This window comes from Mastomys coucha, unplaced genomic scaffold (assembly GCF_008632895.1).
Source record: "Mastomys coucha isolate ucsf_1 unplaced genomic scaffold, UCSF_Mcou_1 pScaffold17, whole genome shotgun sequence".
NCBI classification, from domain to species: domain Eukaryota; kingdom Metazoa; phylum Chordata; class Mammalia; order Rodentia; family Muridae; genus Mastomys; species Mastomys coucha.
In genome coordinates, this window is record NW_022196899.1 from 21,549,606 (window position 1) to 21,570,298 (window position 20,693).

At 41.8% G+C, this 20,693-nt stretch overlaps 1 pseudogene; it reads left to right on the plus strand.

The window, feature by feature from the left end:
* Positions 1–6,820: 6,820 nt before the first annotated feature.
* On the plus strand, positions 6,821–7,439 carry LOC116094769 (annotated as a pseudogene).
* Positions 7,440–20,693: the final 13,254 nt, after the last annotated feature.

Genomic DNA, 20,693 nt, shown 5'->3' on the forward strand with positions numbered 1-20,693 from the left:
AAAATACATAGATCAATATAATTCTGAAAAAAAAAAAAAAACAGAAATGATTTTGCCAAGACAGTCTTTAGACAATGTTGTGTTGTTTAACAGTTAAGAGATTGAATCCTGAAGTAAAATCTCAACTTTGTTAGTTTGTGGCTGGGCATTTTCTGAGAAGCTATACAACCACTAAAATGAGGGTTTCCTTTACTACAGGAACTATCCAGGGTTCACTAGATAACTAGAATCAATATGATGGGTGGATGGATGGATGGATGGGTGGATGAATGGTTGAGTGGATGGATGAATAGATGGATTGATAGATGGATGAATAGATAGATGGAAGATGGGTGGGTGGATGTATGGATGAGTGGATAGGTGGGTAGATGGTTGAGTGGATAGATGCATGGCTGAATGGATGGATGGATGGATGGATGGATGGATAGATAAGTAGGTGAGTAGATGGGCTGGTAGATGGATAAATGGGTGGGTGAGTGGTTGGATGGATAGATGAATGGATGGATAGATGGATAGTTGAGTGTATGGATGGATGAGTGTGTAGCTGGAAGGCTGGATAGATGGCTGGATACCTGGATGGTCTGTCCCACCATCCTGCCAAAATCAAAAAACAAAGCAAAACAAAGTCTGTTGTCATCCAGATAGTCACTGGAGCATGGTCAAACCCCAGGTCACAAGCTTCTTAAAGAAAAGTGAGTCCTTCCCCACTCCCACCAGCCAGTAGTAATCTATTATGGAGAGCTATGCTACAGCATCCTTATCACAATTTTTAAGAGTTCTCTTCGATGGTTTCTTCAAAGTTGTTATTTTGGGGGGGGGGGAGGCAAGAGGTAGGGGTGGCCACAGGATCCTTCTACGTCTCTATTTCTCAGGAGTGAATCTTCAGTCATTGATTCCATTTCACATGAAGGTTCAGAAGAAGCCTCCTTGTCCTTTACAGTCTGCAGGAGCACGGATCATCGACTTTCGCACGGTATCTGGTAACAGCATAAACCACAGGCATCCACCTGGCTTCCTGTGTTAGTGCGTGCCACAGATCACAGCATGATTTCTGGTGTCAGTACGGACCACAAACACCAACAAGGCTTCAGGCAGCAGCACAGATACCGGCATGGTCTTCAGTGGTAACACAGGCCACAAAGGCCACAGACACTGCAGCAGGACCACCAACAGAGACTTGGTCCTTGTTGGCAGCATGGGCCACAGACATAAATAGGGCCTCAATCAGCAGGATAGGCCATTGGCATGGCCTCCTGTGGTACCTCAGGCCTTGGACATTGACATGGTTCAGCCTCTCTCCACACCACAGTGTGTAACCCTATTTTCTTCCTCCATCTTTCCCACCCCTCCATCACAAATTAATTTGTCACAGTGGCATTGGAAACTGCAGCACATCACTCCCTAGACAGTTTGCTCATGCAGTTCTACATGAGAATACTCATTGCCACAAGTCATTGGTCTGGCTCAAGGCCTCTGGTCTTGGAAGTATCATAAATATCAGACCATCCCCCAAGCCTTCTTAGATCACAGCCATGCTCCAGATTTTCATCTTTGGTGGTAATGAGTGATGACATGCTCCCAGATCTGGTTCTGCAGCACTGAATCCTCCTGCAGTCCAACAGCTCATAGATGGAGTAGGTGTTGGTATTATTATCATATAAAATCACAGTAGATAGTGGAGGGCAGAAAGGCTTGGAATGGAGTTGGTCAGGACTCTGGGTTGTCATAGTTGACATGTTCTCATGATCAGACCCTGAATTATAGACTTGGTGCAAGCAATTTGTTTGGGAGATGATCCCAAGCAACCGGGAACAATATGTGGAGAAATAAGATGGAAAAGAAAGCTTTATCAAGGAATCTACCACCAGGCACAGCAAGGCTCTTTCTCATTTCAGATGGGAAAAAGAAAGCCACAGGAGGCTTGGTCACTTGAAGAGAGACGATCTTGGTATGCATAAAATGTGTCTTCGGGGAAATTAGAGGGGAGCTGGGACTGTCAGGTTGAAGTGTCTATATAGCTAGGCTGCAGTTTCATCCTTCAATCAACACTCTTCTGGGGCTCCCAAGAAGATATTCCAGAATGTAAGAAAGGTCATCCCCAATTGACTTTCAGGAGGGAAGAATGTCCCAGAAGATCTGAGTGAGCCAAGTTCAATCAGTCAAGGGCCTTCAAATTCAGAACTGAAGCTTCCTTGGAGAAAATGAATTCTTGCCAATGGATAAGAATCACCAGTATGCATGGAACCCTGGTTTAGTCACCAGTCCCACATAAACTGGCCATGCCTGGAATCCTACTACTTGGGAGGTAGAGGCAGGAGGATCAAAAGTTCAAGGATTGAGTACATAGCGAGTTTGAGGCTAGCTTGTACAAGACTTCCTGAAAATTAATTAATTAACTATTTAATTAATTAATATTACATAAAACTTTAAAAGGACCACCAAATAGGCTTAGTGACTAAAGGTGCTTGTGAATAAGCATGAAGGGCAGTTCTTTATTTCCACATGGAAGAAAGAGCAAACTTAGTCCCTTATGTCTTCTTCTGACCCCAACAAGGTGCTGTGGTATGTGTGTACCCTGTCCTTGTGCAAGTAAATACATAAATATAACATAAAAAGTGATATAAGATGTTCTCCCATGATAGCCCTACAGTTGTTTAAACACATCTTCAGTATATCCTTCATTTATTGCAACAAATCTCTTGCTGGCTCTGTTGTTACTGGTTGAATTTTGACCAATAGAAATGAAGAAGGAAAGACATTGGCCATTTTAGTTGAGCATATTCACTCTTAGGGTTACAAACAATGACATGAGTGCCCCTCTGCAAGTTCTTTGCATAAGCATATTATTTTCCCTCTGTTTTTTACTTTTCCTAGGTATAGACTTGGAGGCAGACGGGCTATGTCACATGATAATTCTGTATTTGACCTTGTGAGGAGAGGTGTGGGGAGTATGTTTATTAAACCTAGGAGATTTTAGGAGAGGACCACAGCGCTAGGACAAGGCCTCTGGAAGGATCCCTGAGTAGGGCTACTCATCTTTCCTCATGCAGAGGCAGCAGTTTGTCCATCTTCTTTGAAAACGGTAACTTGGCATCCCCCATATCATCGGAACTTTAAAATCTTTGCAGCTGTGTTAAGCCTGCCCTACCCTGAAGGTTTCTGTACTATAATTTTGCTGGTGTTCACCTCTGCTGTAGCATCTTTTAAGTAGTCCATCCCTTTTTATCACTAAACCATATTCCACTGAATAGACATACCAACATCTGTTCTGGACATTGGAGTTGTTATCCCCATTAGCCATTACAAACAACAACGACACGAACGTCTCTTGTGAGTTCTTTGCATAAGCGTATGTTTTCTCTCTGTTTTTAATTTTCTTAGGTAGAGACTTCTCACCAACATGTCTGAGGGCCGCATGTTCTCACCAGCACGTGTGTGCTACTGACTTTTTAGTATGTTAATATTATATTAACTGTGAGGCAGCATGTCAGGAGAGTGTCCATCAGATTCTCCTGATGGCTGATCGTGTTGACCATCTTTTCAGATGTTGATTGGCCAACGAGCATCCTCTTTAGAAGAATACTCATCCCCAGTCTTCTCTTGTCTTTAAAACTGCTTTGTCTCTTAATGACTGGTTTATGCAAATACGTTCTCTGTTCCAGATGTGCGTCCTCTGTGCTTCCAAAATACGCTTGCCTACCCGGTAGCTTGTCTTTTCACTTTTTTAATGATGTCCTTTATAGCATTGCTTTCTAATTTTGATACGGTACATTGTGTCTTTCCTCTGTTGTCTGTGGTATTAAGGCTGCATTTGGGAAGCCAGTGGGAATCCCAAGGTCACTGGAGCTCGTCACAATGTTTCTTTTTCCTAAGGGTTGTTGAATGTTATCTCTCACGTTGCTCTCTGACCCGTTTTTAGCTTATCTGTGGATTATTTGTGATGAGAATCCAACTCTACTCTTCTCTGTGTGTTTGCTCTGTTGTTTCAGCACCGTTTGTTTGTTGAAGATCCTAGGGGCGGCCATTAGGTGTCTTTCTTTCCCATCATGAGAGTGATAGCTAATATTTCTGTTAAAAGATAGGGTTAATGAGGAGAAAACATAAATGTATTAATCAAATACTTATATTCTTGGGATTCCATACAACCAAAGACTCAGAGGAAACGTTCTAGTCATTTCCCTTTGATGAGAAATGAGCAGTGCTGATGTGATTGGGTAAAAGGCCATGATCTAATGACAAGGTCACTGTCCTCAGGGGATGGCTACCAGCCTGTCCCTCCCAGATTCTCTTTGAACTTTCTGCGGAGCATTTCTTCCTCCTGGTGATAAAGCAGGGCCCTTTCTAGAATGAAGGTTGTATGTTTCATACTCTCAAATAAGGTAGGCCAGAGGATCCGCTGGCATCTCCCACAGAGAAAAGCAGGGGAAGATTAGAGCGCCATGTCTGGTTTCTGTGACCCACTCTGGGGAAGGGAAATTCTTGTTTCTGTGAAGTACTTTGGGGTGAGACAGAAGGGCAAGGGGAGGTCAAAGACTGCTTCTGAAGCCTTCCAGTGGCCCAGCCAGATGTGGGGGAATCATTGTTGGAGCCCTAACAGGCTGCTCTCTGCCAGCCCCTGGCTTTGTGCTCTCGTTGAAAACCAGTTGTCTACATTTAATTGCATCTATGTTGTTGACCTTATGGGGGGATTTTATTCTCTCTACATTGGACTTGGATGTATGAAAGGGCATGCCTACAGACCAGAGATGAGCAGCAATTCACTACCCCATTAAGCAACGTCAGGCAGCTGTCAGGCTCTTTCCACTTGCAGGCATTTTGCAGGCAGCCATTCTCACCTGGTCCATACCCGTGCCAATGACCTTTGATACAGACAGACCTTAATGTCTCGGACAATTCATCTTTGCCCACTATCCTCTCCATCCTTTCCTCACCTTGTTGGTCCTTTTCCTCCTCCAAATAGTGCCCTCTGCTTTATACGCACACTGATTGATAGATTGTAGTTTAGAAAGCATCTGTGTTTTGCTTTTCCCCCTGTTTGCCCCTCCCCCTGTTCGCTCCTCCCTTTGTTCGCCCTTCCCTCTGTCCGCCCCTCCCTCTGTCCGCCCCTCTCCCTACTCACCCCTCCCCCTGTTCGTCCCTCCCTCTGTTCGCCCTTCCCTCTGTTCGCCCTTCCCTCTGTCCACCCCTCCCTCTGTCTGCCCCTCCCTCTGTCTGCCCCTCCCTTTGTTCCTCCATATAGCCCACATATAGAGAAAACATGGCAACCCTTTCTGAGTCTGGCTTATTTTCCTTAACTCGATAATCTACAGTTCCAGTCATTTCTCCTCAAATGATACAATTTTATTTTTCTCTATGGCCTAAATAAAGCTTCATCGTGAATAGATCTTATATTTAATCCTGTTTTTGATATCTGTTAATCTCAAATTCCAAATTCAAACTTTACTTTGAAAACAAAAACAAAGTTTGGGGGCTCGAATGATCACCTACCAGTTAAGAGCGCTTTTGCAGAGGACCCAAGTTCAGTTCTCAGCACCACATGATGGCTCACAACCGTCTATATTGCCAGTCGGCCCTAGTGAATCTGATATGCTCTTCTGGCTAGGCACACACGTGGCACACAGACAAAACTGGAGGCAAACACTTATACACATAAATAAGAAATAACAATAATAAATTTTAAAATCGTCACTTAGAACTCAATATCTAAACAAAGGCCGAATGAAGAGTGGACAGCAATATTTGCATATTAAATGGACCATTCAGACTGTACTCACCTCTTAGAAAAGAGACATCACTTTAAAATAGACATTACTGGACATCCACATGTTGTATATTGATATGGAACTAAATTAGTCACGTGGAGGACAATCTCTAGAATCTACTAGATGAAGGAGGAAAAGATGTTAGATGAACATGATGAGGGTCTCAGCTAGGATGCTCAGGAAATACAAGGCATTGTGTTAAAAAACATTGGCTAGAGAAATAAAAAGTAAGCTGCCTCAACCAAAAAGTAGATCGGATTCTTAAATGGGAGAAATGAAGGAGAAAGCATTTGAAATCAATGTTTCTGTCAGGACCCTGGAGAGGCTCCGAGGGCAGTGTTCTCCAGCTGTGTTATCTTCACTGAAAGCATCCCTGGACTCATAGAGCCCCATCATCACCCCAAAGTGCCAGTCCCTAAAGGGTAGGTGTAAAACACAGTGCTTTGCAAACCTAGTTGCTAACAGAACTTCTTTTTGCCACTAATTTATTCTACTTTCCATTGTGGTTACCAACACTCTGACCAAAAACAGCTCAGGGGAGGAATGAGTTTACTCAGCTTATACTCCTGGGCCATAGTCTGTCAGTGAGGGGAAGACAGGGACTCCAGCAGGAGCATAGGGGCCATTGCTTGCTGGCTCAGTTCTGGCTCAAACGGTGGGAGAATACAGCTTGCAACTCTCCCTCTGGCTCATTCACTGCTTCATCTCAGCTGCTTTTCTTCCAAAAAGCCTGCCCAAGATGAGTGCTGACCACCACGGGCTGGTCCTTCCCGAATCAGCTAACAATCAAGACAATTCCCCCCACAGATATGGCTGTAGCCAGTCTGAACTAGACAGTTCCTCTCTTGGGCGCCACTCAGATGACTCTATACCATGTAAGTTAGTAGGTGACGCTGACCAGGTCAAACTCAAACTCAACTTCGCCAACCAAAAAGTAGATCTGGTTCTTAAATCAGAAAATGAGGGTTTTGTTTTTAAAATCAACTGTATTTAAGGTGTATTTAGGAAAAAGTCTTTCCTTTCCTTCCCTCTGGCGGCATCCATCAAGGCGAGCCAAGATGGGTGTACATGAACACATTCAGGAGCTATGGAGGAAGAAGCAGTCGGACATGATGACACTTTCTCCTGAGGGTCTGCAGCTGGCAATACCACTAGCTCTCTGCGCTGCACAGGGCTTCCCGCCCCACCCACTTCCTGATAAAGCCGGGAGGCTGGGATGCAAGGCTAAGCGAGGTTATGTCTTTTACAGGATTCGTGTCTGCTGTGGTGGTCGAAAACGCCCAGTTCCTAAGGGTGCAAGCTTGCCTACCGTGGTGTTAACCAGCTCAAAACTGCCCAAAGCCTTCAGTCTGTTGCTGAGGAGAGAGCTGGGCGCCATGATGGGGCTTTGAGAGTCCTGAATTCCTACTGTGCTGGTGAAGAGTCTACATATACACTCATTGATCCACTCCATAAAGCTATCAGAAGAAATCCTGACACCCAGTAGATCACCAAACCAGCCCACAAGCACAGAGAGATGTGTGGGCTGACATCTGCTGGCCACAAGAGTCGTGGCCGTGGAAAGAGCCACAAGAGTCGTGGCCGTGGAAAGAGCCACAAGTCCCACCACACTGTCGGTGGTTCTTGCCTGCAGCCTGGAGAAGACAAAATGCGCTCCAGCTCCACTGTGACCGCTAATACACGTAATATTTGTAAACTTCATACCCAATAAACAATTTAGAACAGTCAAAAAAAGATGTATTTAAATATATATCTATAAACTAAAAAAAAAAGCATGAAAGATAACAAAATACGAGCTTACTACTGGCTTATGGTCTTTTAGAGAATTATTAAAAACAACAAAACAAAACCCACTGCAAATAAAAGATGTCACACACTGACCGGACCCAAAGCCTGTGCAACTCAGTGGAGCTCCTTCCAGTCAGCACAGCCATTCAGAATGAAAATGGCTGAGCATCACAGTTTGTTTTGTTTTTTGTTTTGTTGTTTTGTTTTTTTATTAATTAACATTTCCTCACACTCTCCTAACCTCCCAACAATTTCATAACTCTTTTAGAATCAAAACTAGATGGTTGCCCACTATGTTACAATACAGAAACATTTTTCAGAGCTATATGTGAAGTACTTAAAGGCAAAACGTAACATTATCTGCAACTGTTAAAGGTATGCAAAAATAATGTTTTAGAAAAAAGGAGTAAGGAACCGTTGACCATAGGAGAGCACACTGCATGCTTTTTAAGGCTTTTCCCTATGTTATTTATTTATTTGTTGATGGCAGGGACTTGGGTTGCAGGGCAAACCTGCAGGAAAAAGAGCAGACCTTTCTGCGATGACATCCAATATGTTTGATATTTTTTATTATCAAAAACAAGTTGGGTGGGGAAAGGTAAAATGTCAAAGTATTCATTTTAGTATAACATAAGACATAAAACCATTACATGAATATGGTATATATGTGTATGTGCCTTGGACGTGATAGGACAATGTGAAGAAGCCTGTTCCTCTTGTCACTGTGTGGTCCTGGGGCTTGAACTCAAGCTGCCAGCCTTGGGACAGATGCCATTGTCTCCAGGGCCTGACTAACACTTTTCCAATTTTACTATACTTGATTTTTTTTTTTTTTTTTTTACTGGGTATCACCATGTAGCCCTGGCTGGCCTGGAGCTCACTATGCAAATGCTAACCCCTGCCTCTTCATCTTCCGGTGCAGGGATTAATGGCATGTGCCACCACAAGGGCACTAAGTTAGGCCTTTTTTTTAATTGTTAATTTTTTTTTGAAAATAGATTCTTCTCTCATACAATATATCCGGGCTACAGTTTCTCTTCCCTTCCCTCCGCCTATCTCCTTCCCACCTCCCCTTTCCACCAGATTCATTCCCCCCATTTTCTCTTGAAAAAAAGAGCAGACCTTTCTGCAATGACATCCAATATGTTTGATGTTTTTTATTACTAAAAACACATTGGGTGGGGAAAGGTAAAATGTCAAAATATTCATGTTAGTATAACATAAGACATAAAACCATTACATGACATATGATGTATGTATGTGTGTGCCTTTGTGTGTGTGCGCCTCTGTGTGTGTATGCCTCTGTGTGTGTCTGTGTGTGTGTGTGTGTGTGTGTGTGTATGTGTGTGTAACTGTCCTTTTGGGCTACTTTATTGTGTTCTTTTTCCCAATACCCTTCTCTATCCCAGTCCCTTTCAACACCCCCAGCACTAGGTAGGAGAGAATAGTTAGAGGTGAAAGGAGGCATAGATCTCTTTAGATTACCTTCTGCCAGTTAGGGGTGTTGGCTTCCTTGGGGCAACTCCAATCTTCATCGTCAAGACACCCAATTTCTTCTTCTCATCTCTTTGCTCATGACCACATGACCACAGCAAGCTGCAGCAACAGGAATGAGCAGCAGCAGTGGGACCAATAGTCTCCTCTCTCAGGGTCCTAGCATTTTTATACCCTCTGAATAGTCAACTACCTTCAGCTGGCAAAATCATGCCCTTGCTAGAGCATGAGACAAATCATAGTCCACTACTGTGAAGGAACCCCATAACCCACACCTGGGAGTAAAACAAAACTCTCACTACAGGATCATGTGTGTGTGTGTGTGTGTGTGTGTGTGTGTGTGTGTGTGTGTAGTGAAATATATAAACATATAATCTGATATGTATATCAAATATATGTATACATTGTATATACATATATCAGATGTTTGATATGTATATCAAGATATATTCTGATATGTATATTAGTATATGATATATAATATACTCATGTATTTATACACACACACGTGTGGTTCCAATTTATGATGGTCCACAGCAGCAGACTATGATTTCTGATTTCCTGTGATGCTGCACAGTGATAAAGGAAGTGAATCACAGGTCCCGGTCAGTCACGAAAGTCCAGGGGAATAACTAGTGTTCCATAGCACCCTGTACCACCAAGCCATGCTATTCTGTGGTCAGAGATAGCAAATGTACTGATTTGCTTTGCTTTTTACTACTGGGGAATTAAACGCAAGGCCCTATGCAGTCTATGAAAGTGCTTCCCCACAGAATATTTCCCAAGATTTTTCTGTCTGGTAATTTTAAAAAAAAAATCTATCAATGTGTGTGTGTGTGTGTGTGTGTGTGTGTGTGTGTGTGTTTGTATTTGTATGTGGCAAGTGGAAGTTTTAAGTGTTCACTTTAGGTCATCTAGCATTATCTAAGAGTCTCAGTGAGGGGTGGTTTTAATCAGTTGGCCTATGGTCACGTCTGTGAGGAATGATCTTGACTATTAACTGAGGTGGACTCAGAAGGCAGAATCAGGTATATTTGTGAGTTGCAGGCCAGCCTGGTCTATATGGTGAGATTATCTAAAAAACACACACACACAAAGAGGAAACCCAGCACAAGCACTCATACAGCAACTCTTTGGTCTCTGGAGGGGAGCCTTGCACAAGCATGCAGACAGTGACTCTCTGCTTTCTGCGACCTTCATTCCCCACGATGACAGTGTGGGTTGCTATGCTAAGAAAGTCCACCTTGTGTGAGAATTCCACCAGAGACTTCCTCTAGCTCCAGAATTCTCAACCTTCTTGAGGTTGCCACCCTTTAATACAGTCCTTCATGTTGTGGTGACCCCAACCATAAAATTATATTTGTTGCTACTTCATAACTCTAATGTTGATAGTGTTGTGAATGATAAGGGAAAGATCTGTTTTCTCATGGTCTTAGGTGACCCCTGTGAAAAGGTCATTAACAACTGTCCCCCTCAAAAGAGGACTGGACTCACAGATTGAGAGCCACTGCTGGGACAGCTGAAGAGGTTTGTCAATCTCCAAAAATCCGGTACTTACCACCACAGAACCCAATGGATATGAAAGTACAATCACAATAATAGAGTTCATAACTTTGAATCTATTTTTTTTATCTCAGTTATTGCTTAGTCTAGGTAGAACCTGGGCATCATCCCCTGACTCCTTTTCTTCTTCATCTGCACAGAATGTATATGATTTATTTGTCTCTGTATATGTGAGGGGGTGCCTGTATGAGTGCATGCATGTGTGTGTGAGTGTGTGCATATGTGCATATGTATGTAGGCACGAGTGTGCATGGGTGTGTGTATGTATCCACGTGTATACGTTTGTGTACACATGTGTGCATGCACACACATGATCTGGGATCATTGGAAACCAGAAGGGGGCATTGGACTCCCTGTAACTCCCTGGAGTTACAAATAGCTGTTAAGTACATAGATGTTGGTAACTGAACTCATATACTTTGGAAGATCTACACATGCTCTTGACCATTGAGCCATATCTCCAGCCCCTCGAACATGCATTTTAACATCCTTATGAAATTTTTATTATTTTTCTTACTTATTTTGCTTACTCAAAATCCCATACTTCTTTTTGACTTTACCCCAAAGCATCTGAAGCTGATATTTCCGTGGTACTTATGATTACAGTTTGAGCTCTGACACAAATATCCCGACATAAAAGGGAATTTCATTATCCAGATTAAATAAATGTTGGAAGAAATGAGTTAAAGAAGGATTTCAGGAATCACAATAATGTGAGAATTAAGATGTTCAGGTTTCTCTGCTCCCTTAGACACAATCCCCCAGTTTCATCCCAAGCACTCACTGCAACAGAACACCAGCCACCTTCTTTCTTCACCCCTGCCTACATCCTTTCCTCACTTCCCTCCTGCTGTTTTCTTTGTTCAGACCACAGCTCCAGCAGGCACCCCCTGCTAGCCCAGGCAGCTCTTCCCAGTATGTTGAAGGAAGACCCACACCTCTCTTTCTTCTCCTGAGACCCACTTCCCCCAGTCTCAGCCCCAGCTCTGTAGCTGGAAACCTGCTGTGGTCTCCCTTTCCTCTCTGACCCCACTCACAGTGGATGGCAGAGACTTCTGATCCAACTTTCATTCCCCAAATCATCCCACTTACCCCACATCCAATACCAGCAGTCATTCCCTGAGAAACACACCAGCTGAATAGGCAAGAAAAACAGGCCACACAGCCATCACACTCTTAGATAATCCACAGGGGAAACAGAAACCAGTAAGAAAACACCCACCTAACAAAGGCAAGTCCAGAAAGCAGCACCTAGACCTTTAGTCATCCCAAACCCAGATGTTGAGTTACAGCCAGTGTAAGAACACAACAACAGCCAGGGCAGAATGTTTCCACTAGAGCCCAGCTATCCTACCACAACAGGCCCTGAAATTCTGACACAGCTGAAGCACAGGAAAAAAGACTTTAAAACCAACTATGTGAAGATGATAGAGGTCCTTAAGGAGGAAAACACAAACAATTGGAGGACATGAGTAAATCCCTTAAAGGAAGCCAGGAAACCACAAACAGCTGAAAGAAATGAACAAAATTGTTCAAGACTTGAAAATGGGAATAGGAGCAATAAAGAAAACACAAACAGAGAGAATTCTGGAGATAGAAAATTTAGGAATTCAAGCAGGAAGTACAGAGGCAAGCTTCACCAACAGAATCCATGGAAAAGAGAATCTCAGGCACAGAAGATACAATAGAAGAAATAAATACAACAGACAAAGAAAATGTTAAATCTAAAAAAACTCCCAACACAAAACATCCAGGAAATCTGGGACACAATGAAAAGACCTAAAGTAAGAAGAGAGGAATAGAGGAATAGAGGAAAAAGAAGAAATCCAGCTCTAAGGCCCAGAAAATGTGAACAAAATCATAGAAAAATTCTAACCTAAAAGACATACCCATAAAAGTATGAGAAGTTCATACAACACCATATAAGAAGTTCACACAACACCGTATAAGAAGTTCACACAATACCATATAAGAAGTTCACACAACACCGTATAAGAAGTTCACACAACACCGTATAAGAAGTTCACACAACACCGTATAAGAAGTTCACACAACACCGTATAAGAAGTTCACATGCCTACAATAATCAAAACACTAAAAATACAGAACAGAAGAAGAATAAAAAATCTACAAGGGAAAAGGACTAAGTAAAAAGGAGACCTATTAGAATTATATCTGACTTCTCCGTGGAGATTCTAGAAGCTAGAACGGCCTGGACAAATTCTCCGCAGACTCCAAAAGACCACAGATGCCAACTGAGGCTACCGTAACCACCAAAACTTTCAATTACTTTAGATGGAGAAAATAAGCTATTCCGTGATAAAGTCAAACTTAATATCTATCCACAAACCCAGCCCTACAGAAAGTACCATAAGGAAAACTCTAACCCAAAGAGGTTAGCTACACCCATTAAAACACAGGCAATAGATAATCTTACACCAGCACAACCCAAAGAACAACAACAACAACAACAACAACAACAACAACAACACACACACACACACACACACTACCACTACCTGCTACAACAAAATAACAGGAATTAGCAATCATTGGTCATTGATATCTCCTTAATGGTCTCAATTCCCCAATAGAATGACACAGACTAACAGAATGGATGAAAAAACAGGATCCATCCTTCTGCTACATCCAAGAAAGACACCTCAATATCAAGGAAAAACATTACCTCAGGGTAAAGAGTTGGAAAATTATTTTCCAAGCAAATGAAACTAAGAAGCAAGCTGGTATAGCTATTTTAACACCTAACAAAATAGACTTCCAACCAAAACCAATAAAAAGAGATAGGGAAGAACACTACGGACTCACCAAAGGAAAATACACTAAGAAGGCATTCTTAATATCTATTACCCCAAAACAAAGCTACCCATCTTTGTAAAGGAGACACTACTACAGCTTAAATCATATATCGACCCTCACACATTGATAGTGAGAGTCTTCAATACTCCATTCTTACCAGACAGGTCATCCAGACAAAACCTAAACAGAGAATTGCTACAGCTAACAAATGTTACAAATCAAACGGACCTAACTGATATTTACGGAACATTTCCCTTGAACACAAAAGAATTTAAGTTCTACTCTGCATTTCATGGAGCTTTATATACAATTGATCATATACTCAGTCACAAAACTAGTCTTCACACATACAAGAAAGCCGTTGTATCCCTTTTCTCCCTAATCTCCCCATATCCTAGCAGACTACCATGGATTAAAGCTGCGTATCAACAATAGAAACAGCAGAAAGCTTACAAACTCATGGAAACGGAACCACTCTTTAGTGAATAGACACAGAGCAAGCCAGAAATAAAGTAAAGACTTTCTAGAACTCAATGAAAATGGATACTTCGGATACACAAATTTATGGAACACAATGAAAGCAGCTCTAATAGGTAAATTTGCAGCACTAAGGGCATTTAATTAAAAAAGAAAAAAAAAAAGGAGAGAGAGATCTCAACTAGCAACTAAATAGCTCACCTGAAAGCTCTAGATCAAAAAGATGCAAACATACCCAAGAGCAGTAGACAGAAAAAACAAAAACAAAAACAAAAAACAAAAACCCATCAAACTGAGGAGTGAAATCAATAGATGTAGAAATAGCAACGAAAGAAAGAAATGAAGCAATGAAACAAAGAAGAGATGGAAACAAAGTTAGTGCCTTGAGAACATCAACAAGGTAGACAAAAGAGAAGATCCAAATTAACAAAATCAGAAATGAAAAAAGGGACTTAACAACAGATACAGAGAAAATCCAGATAATCAAAAGGACCTTTAACCTATATTCCACAAAATTGGAAACTGTAAAAATAAAATTGGATAATTTTCTTGATAGTTACCACTTACCAAAGTTAAGTCAAGATTAGATAAATAATTTAAAAAGGCCTGCAACCTGAAATAAAATAGAACCAGTCATTCAAAGTCTCCCAATAAAATAAAGCCCAGGGCTAGGCACTTCAGCCCAGAATTCTGCACCAATCCTCTTAAATTATGTCACAGAATAGGAAGAAAAAAATTACCAAATTCATTTCATGAGGCCACCATTACCCCAATATACAACCACATAAAGATTCAAAACAGATAATTACAGACCAGTTTACCTTACATAGATGCAAACATCCTCAATAAAGTATTTGTAAACCAAATATAAAAACATTTTTAAAAGACTACCCTCCATGATCAAGTAGGCTTCATCCCAGAGATTCAACATTCAAAAATCAATAAATGCAATCCATTATATAAACAAACTAAAGGAAATAAATCCATACAATCATCTCACTAGATGCAGAAAAGGCCTTTGACAAAATATAACAACCCTTCAATATAGGCCTAGATTTTTGAAAATCTATTTTATTTAGGGTTCTCCAACACTTCAACCTCTCTTCTAGCCCACTAACTAGAGGTAGGAGAAAAAAGAAGGTTAATAGGAAAAGAGTGTTTGGACCTGTTTAAAAGTGTTTTTTGGGGGAGTGATTCCACTTTTGTTATCAGAATACCAGCAGTCCAGTTCAATAGCAAACACCAAACACAAATCAGTAGTAATGACATAATCCAGCAGAAATAGCATGGCTCTGCCAAATTTGTAAGAGTCAGTGGAAGCAGCCAGAATACCACAAGAAGTTCTTTGGTGCATTTCTCTCTACGAAGTGAAGACCAATGAAAGCCAGAGAAGGCCAGCAAAGACCAGTGAAGCATTGCACAGCATAGCAGTGCAAGAGCATCCTATCATTGTTTGTGCAGTTCTATTTGTATTCTTTCCAAACATCATGCTCTCAAGTGTTTTCAACAAAACATCACATGCTTTCTCACAAGAGAGCTTCCACGAAAACATCATGTGCCACAACTGAAGTTGGTAAAGAAACCAGAAATTTCAACTTCACTTGATGATAAAAGACCTAGAAGGGTTAGGGATTCAAGGGACGTACCTGACCATAACAGAGGCTATTTACTGCCAAGTCTGTAGCTAACATCATCTTTTCACTTCCTTATCAAAAACAAATCTATTAAAAAAATAAGAAATAGGAATCCAGTTAAGAATGGCAGGGCGTTCGGTACCTTCAGGGCTTGGCAGGATTGTAAGGTAATGACCACTTCTAAGTCTCCTTGAGCTTGGTTCCAGGACAGAGGGGAGCCCTAGGTCTGGTCAACCCCTCATATCCATACTCCATGGTCCAGAACATTTCTGCAGGCTGTGGTCTTGCTTACTGGCTGCTTCACCCTGGTCAGCCATGGCGCCTCTTGCTGGGGTTGATGTCTTTCTATACAGTCTTTTCCCATAGTGCCTCTTGCTTGGGGTTGATATCCCTCTATTCAGTCTTTTTCCATGGTGTCACTATTGTCACAACAATGTGCTTGACAACTTCGACAGTAGACTTCAACAATCTTCTTTTATCCTTGCTTGGGTGTCTGTGGTTTGTGTTAGCTATGGTCACATCTGCTTCACATTGTCTTCTCTTGTCTCCTTCGTTGGATCACTGACCTGGACAGACTTTCCTTCTCCCAGCAGTTACAGGAACACAGGAAGAATGTGGAACACAGGAAGGGGATGAAGAATGTGGTGCCTCTTATGAACTGAGCCTGAAACTGGCTTCTTATCCCAACGCCCACTTCCCTTTGTTCATTGCAAGCCACATGTTCAAACTTAGCATGGAAGAGCTCAGAAGTCACATGGCAAGTGCTATCGTGATGATGTGGGTGATGATGTGACAGAGATGGGGTGGGTAAATTGTACACAGAAGCTTCTGGTAGCATTGCTGTTACATAGGCAACTAGGAAAGGTCACCAGGTCCAGCCCAGGTCACACTCATACCACTATTACTTTGTTTGTCTAGCTGAATCGTAACAGAGTACCAGCCCAGGTCTGCTTTTCCCCTTGGGGTATCCAGTCTCTGTTGTACAACAGTCTGGACAAGAAGGATTGAAGCCTAGCCAGGTTGGTTGGTTAGCAGGATCTCGGTCAGCACGAGTGCAGAAGAAATAGCCGTCTCCAGAGATGGTTTCCATTGAAACAGCTCTTTTCTTGAGAGTGAACAAAGACTATGTAAACTTCGTGGAGTGGGTAGGGGTTTTCTGGGTATGTTTACATCATTGGCTGAAGCCGAGGTGCTGGGAATGCTTCTTTTGCATAAAAAAGAATTTCAGGTGCTAGCTGGAGATGTCCTTATTGGGAGAGGGTAAGTTTGCCCTGTAATCTGGCTACCAGGTTACATAACTACCTCAAGGGTGGTGGAGATAAGGGTCATAAAGCTTACATGTACCAGGACATGCAGGCCCAGAGCAAGGAGGAAACTGTCTCCCTTCTGCTGGTCTCAGGACAAGATTTCTGGGGTTTGGGCATGTCTCTGCCTCACACTTCCCCCACACTGGCTCTCCGGTCACCAGCTTTCAAGCCCCACATCTCTCTATATATTTGAGTGTCATCATAGACATCAGCCCCTATGTTGGGAATAGTTTGGTATTGAACCGGAACCTGAATGGCCATGATTTTTGGAATGCTACTCATTTGCTATTTTTAAAATTGGATGAGGCAGGGTACCAGGAGAAGTAGTGCTCCAATGGCCAGTATGGGGCCAAGGGGAATATTACCAGAGAGTTTGAGTACCATGAGGTAGGTTGGGTGCATATCATGCCCAGAGATCTTGCAGGAGTTCTCTGAGCATTTGTCACCAGCCCAGATTCACTGATGTAGAAACAGCATCTCCCCCCACAACACACTGAAATCCGCCCCCAGCAGTTAGTTAAGTCCACAGCTCTCAGGTTTGTAGAACAAACTTTGCCAGGAAGGTCATCTGTTGCTAGAAGGACTCAAGACCGTCCGTGGTGAGAAGGCCATGGCCTGGTCAAGCTTGTCCTGGAAGCTGTCAGCCAGGTCTTGTGTCTCGTCCTTTTGCTTTAAAAGCACACAAGCTGTTATAGTTAAATTTTGTAGGTCCGTATCTGCATTAGCACATGTATGGACTGTGCAGCGTGCACAGATCGGCTCATGATGATTCTTTGCTCTATGTTTGAGCAGGTGAAAGGAATCTGTCAACTTTATAAGTCCATTGGGACCTCGTAAACTGTGACATAAATCTCCATCTGTGCCATATAAGAGGATGCCATGTAATAATAAGTCATGAGGAACAGGTAACCAAAGAGATTATTTGGCTATGCAGTGACATTCATGTCTCAGCCTGTCTCTTGAGCCGTTCCCATGTACAGGGATCAGCATTTACAACACCAATTTTGTTCTTTTTTCTGGGACAAGATATTCAGGAGGTCTTTCCTGGTCCAATCTAATTTTTGATAGTTTTGAAGGAATCCTCAGATTTTTCAATTTCTGTTGAAATAAGAGAAAACCTCTTTCCCAACACAAAACATTTCTTGACTTTTATTTTGAGGTTAACACATCTTTCAGGTATAAAAGCTGATTTAATTCAACAGTCCTCCCTAAAACCCAGCGTTTTTAATAGCTGTGTTACCTGTTTCATTGCATTGGAGAAATTTTGAACTCAATAAAGCACCATTTATCTCACCTACTTAGAGTGGCTGAGAAAGGAAATGCTATGATAACTTTTTCAACCTGTATACAGAAACATGGAGAGGGCTAATGAAAGGCAAAATTTTGGGGGAATAGCGATGTTCCAGATATTTTGTGTGTGCGTTTTACTATCAATACCATGGATGAAAATGCTCTTAGCATTTGAAACTTATATTTGTTTTGAGTTTTTATAAAGAATAGTCTCTGTATGAATAAGTGACAATAATGAGATAAAAGGTGTTTCTTGGTAACCCTTCTAAATTGACTGCAAACAATTCAGACATTTTAGAAACTAAGTCCCTGCAATTAATTTTGTTTCCATGATAGAAATTTATTAGTTTGGAGATTGTTAACTATTAAGATGTGTCATAGGTAGTATTAGTTATTTGAAAATTCTATCAAGAGATGACATGATGCCAATACACAATATTTTTGGAATCGTCAGTAACAGCTTGTCTGTGTAAAACAAATGATCTTACCTTATCTTACCTTACAAATGATCGATTGCTGTAATAGCATCAATCGATGAATAAATGATAAAAGCAAAATAAAAGAAGCAAAATGTACCTTTCAATTAATTTTTGTACTGATTTCATATCGAAATAACACATTATATATATATTGGCGAATATAAAATAAACTAAAAATGACTTTCACCTATTTTGTTAGCTCTTCCTGTGTTTGTAGTGGTTTATTAATCTGCTCTACTCCTCAGCGTAGGCAGCATGTGCCCCTTGATACCTATCCTCATGCTCTGGATTCATAAAAACACAGAATTATGATTGATAAAGGCTGAATGAAACACACACACACACACACACACACACACACACACAGCCTTCTGTTTTAATATGCCTTGAACAGCGCAATGGTTGGGCCACTCCTGAACTGCCATATTGCTAACACGCCTTCCCTCTGATACTAATGAATTGTTACTTACTAAAATCTATATTCCATCTTTGCTACCCTGAACCCAGGCCTGCAGCCCTCTTACATGTTGGCAGTCGGTCTCTCTGTCTCTCAGTCTCTCTGTCCTACACTTCTCAGGCCTGGACCTCCTTCCTCTCCTGGCAATGGCCATTTCCCTTCTCCCCCAGTCCCTTGCCCCTGAATCCTAAAGTCCCCCCTCTGTCTCCCTGCCCAGTCATTGGCTGTCAGCAACTTTACCAGTCAAAGCCAACTGGGGGTAGGGCCACTTAGCGTCTTCTACACAGACATGTGGGTTTCCATGTAATTTTTGGAGCCAAAATAACACAAGTAGCATTAGAACCAATCCACAACATGTGTTTACTGGAAAATATAAAATTATACATAGTTTACATTTTATTTCTATCATATGGCATTGTTTAAAAACAACCTTTAATTAGGTTGATTGATACCAGAAGCAAGCCTGTTTACAGGGAATTTCTCAATATAAAGTAGATTAGAATCTTGGCAGCCTTTATCAATCATAATTCTGTGTTTTTATGAATTTTATAATTATAGATGACATTTGAAAAACAGAAAATGTATGAGGTAGGTGGTTCATTTTACACAGACCTCAGTAATTTTAGTTTTGAATGGCAAAATGTTAGTTTCATATTAACCAAGTTATATTTATCAAATTAACATGAGCACTATTCATTCTTTTCTCAAAGGCAGACCTAGTCTTATAGTTGTTGATGTATAAGATTTCTAAAGGTAGGTAGTCTGTAGTCTGTAAGTGACGATACCTCCTGTGAGAGGTGGATTCAAGATGATTCTCTGTAGCTTACAAGACTTTTTAAGTTTATTGAAGCCCACCTAGTAGAGAAAACTGTAGATTCAAACCTTTATGAAACAAGACTTTATGGAACAGTTTTGGATTAAGAGCAGGAACATTCTTTAGTTTGACTTTAAACCCTGAAAGAGGGGCTTTTTTCCTCTATCCAGAAGACTGGACGGATATAAATTTAGTATAATGAGGAATGTTTTGCATCTATAATTAAAAGGCAAGCACAGACTTCCACTGCATCTTCATGTTCATGACTTTGCTTTCTTCCACAGGAAGTTTGCAGCACCCATGTGACTTCTACTTCCTCCATTCGGTGCTTTGTACAACATGAGCAGGGGAGACTCGCCTGCGCTGCCTCCAAAAAAGGAAGAGCCTTTAACCTTGGTAGGGAAAGGAAAACGAAAGCTGCCATCTGTCATGGTAGAGACCATGGTTTGGGGGCTGGCAAGATGGCTCAGTAGGAAAGCTGACTTCTGTGCAAGCATGGGAACCAGAGTCACCAGGGAGCACTCATGCATGGGAACCTGAGTTACCAGGGGGCACTCATGCATGGGAACCTGAGTCACTAGGGAGCATCCATGCATGGGAACCTGAGTCACCAGGAAGCACCCATGCATGGGAACCAGAGTCATCAGGAAGCACCCATGCATGGGAACCAGAGTCATCAGGGAGCACCCATGCATGGGAACCTGAGTCACTAGGGAGCACCCATGCATGGGAACTGGAATCACCAGGGAGCACCCATGCATGGGAACCTGAGTCACCAGGGGGCACCCATGCATGGGAACCTGAGTCACCA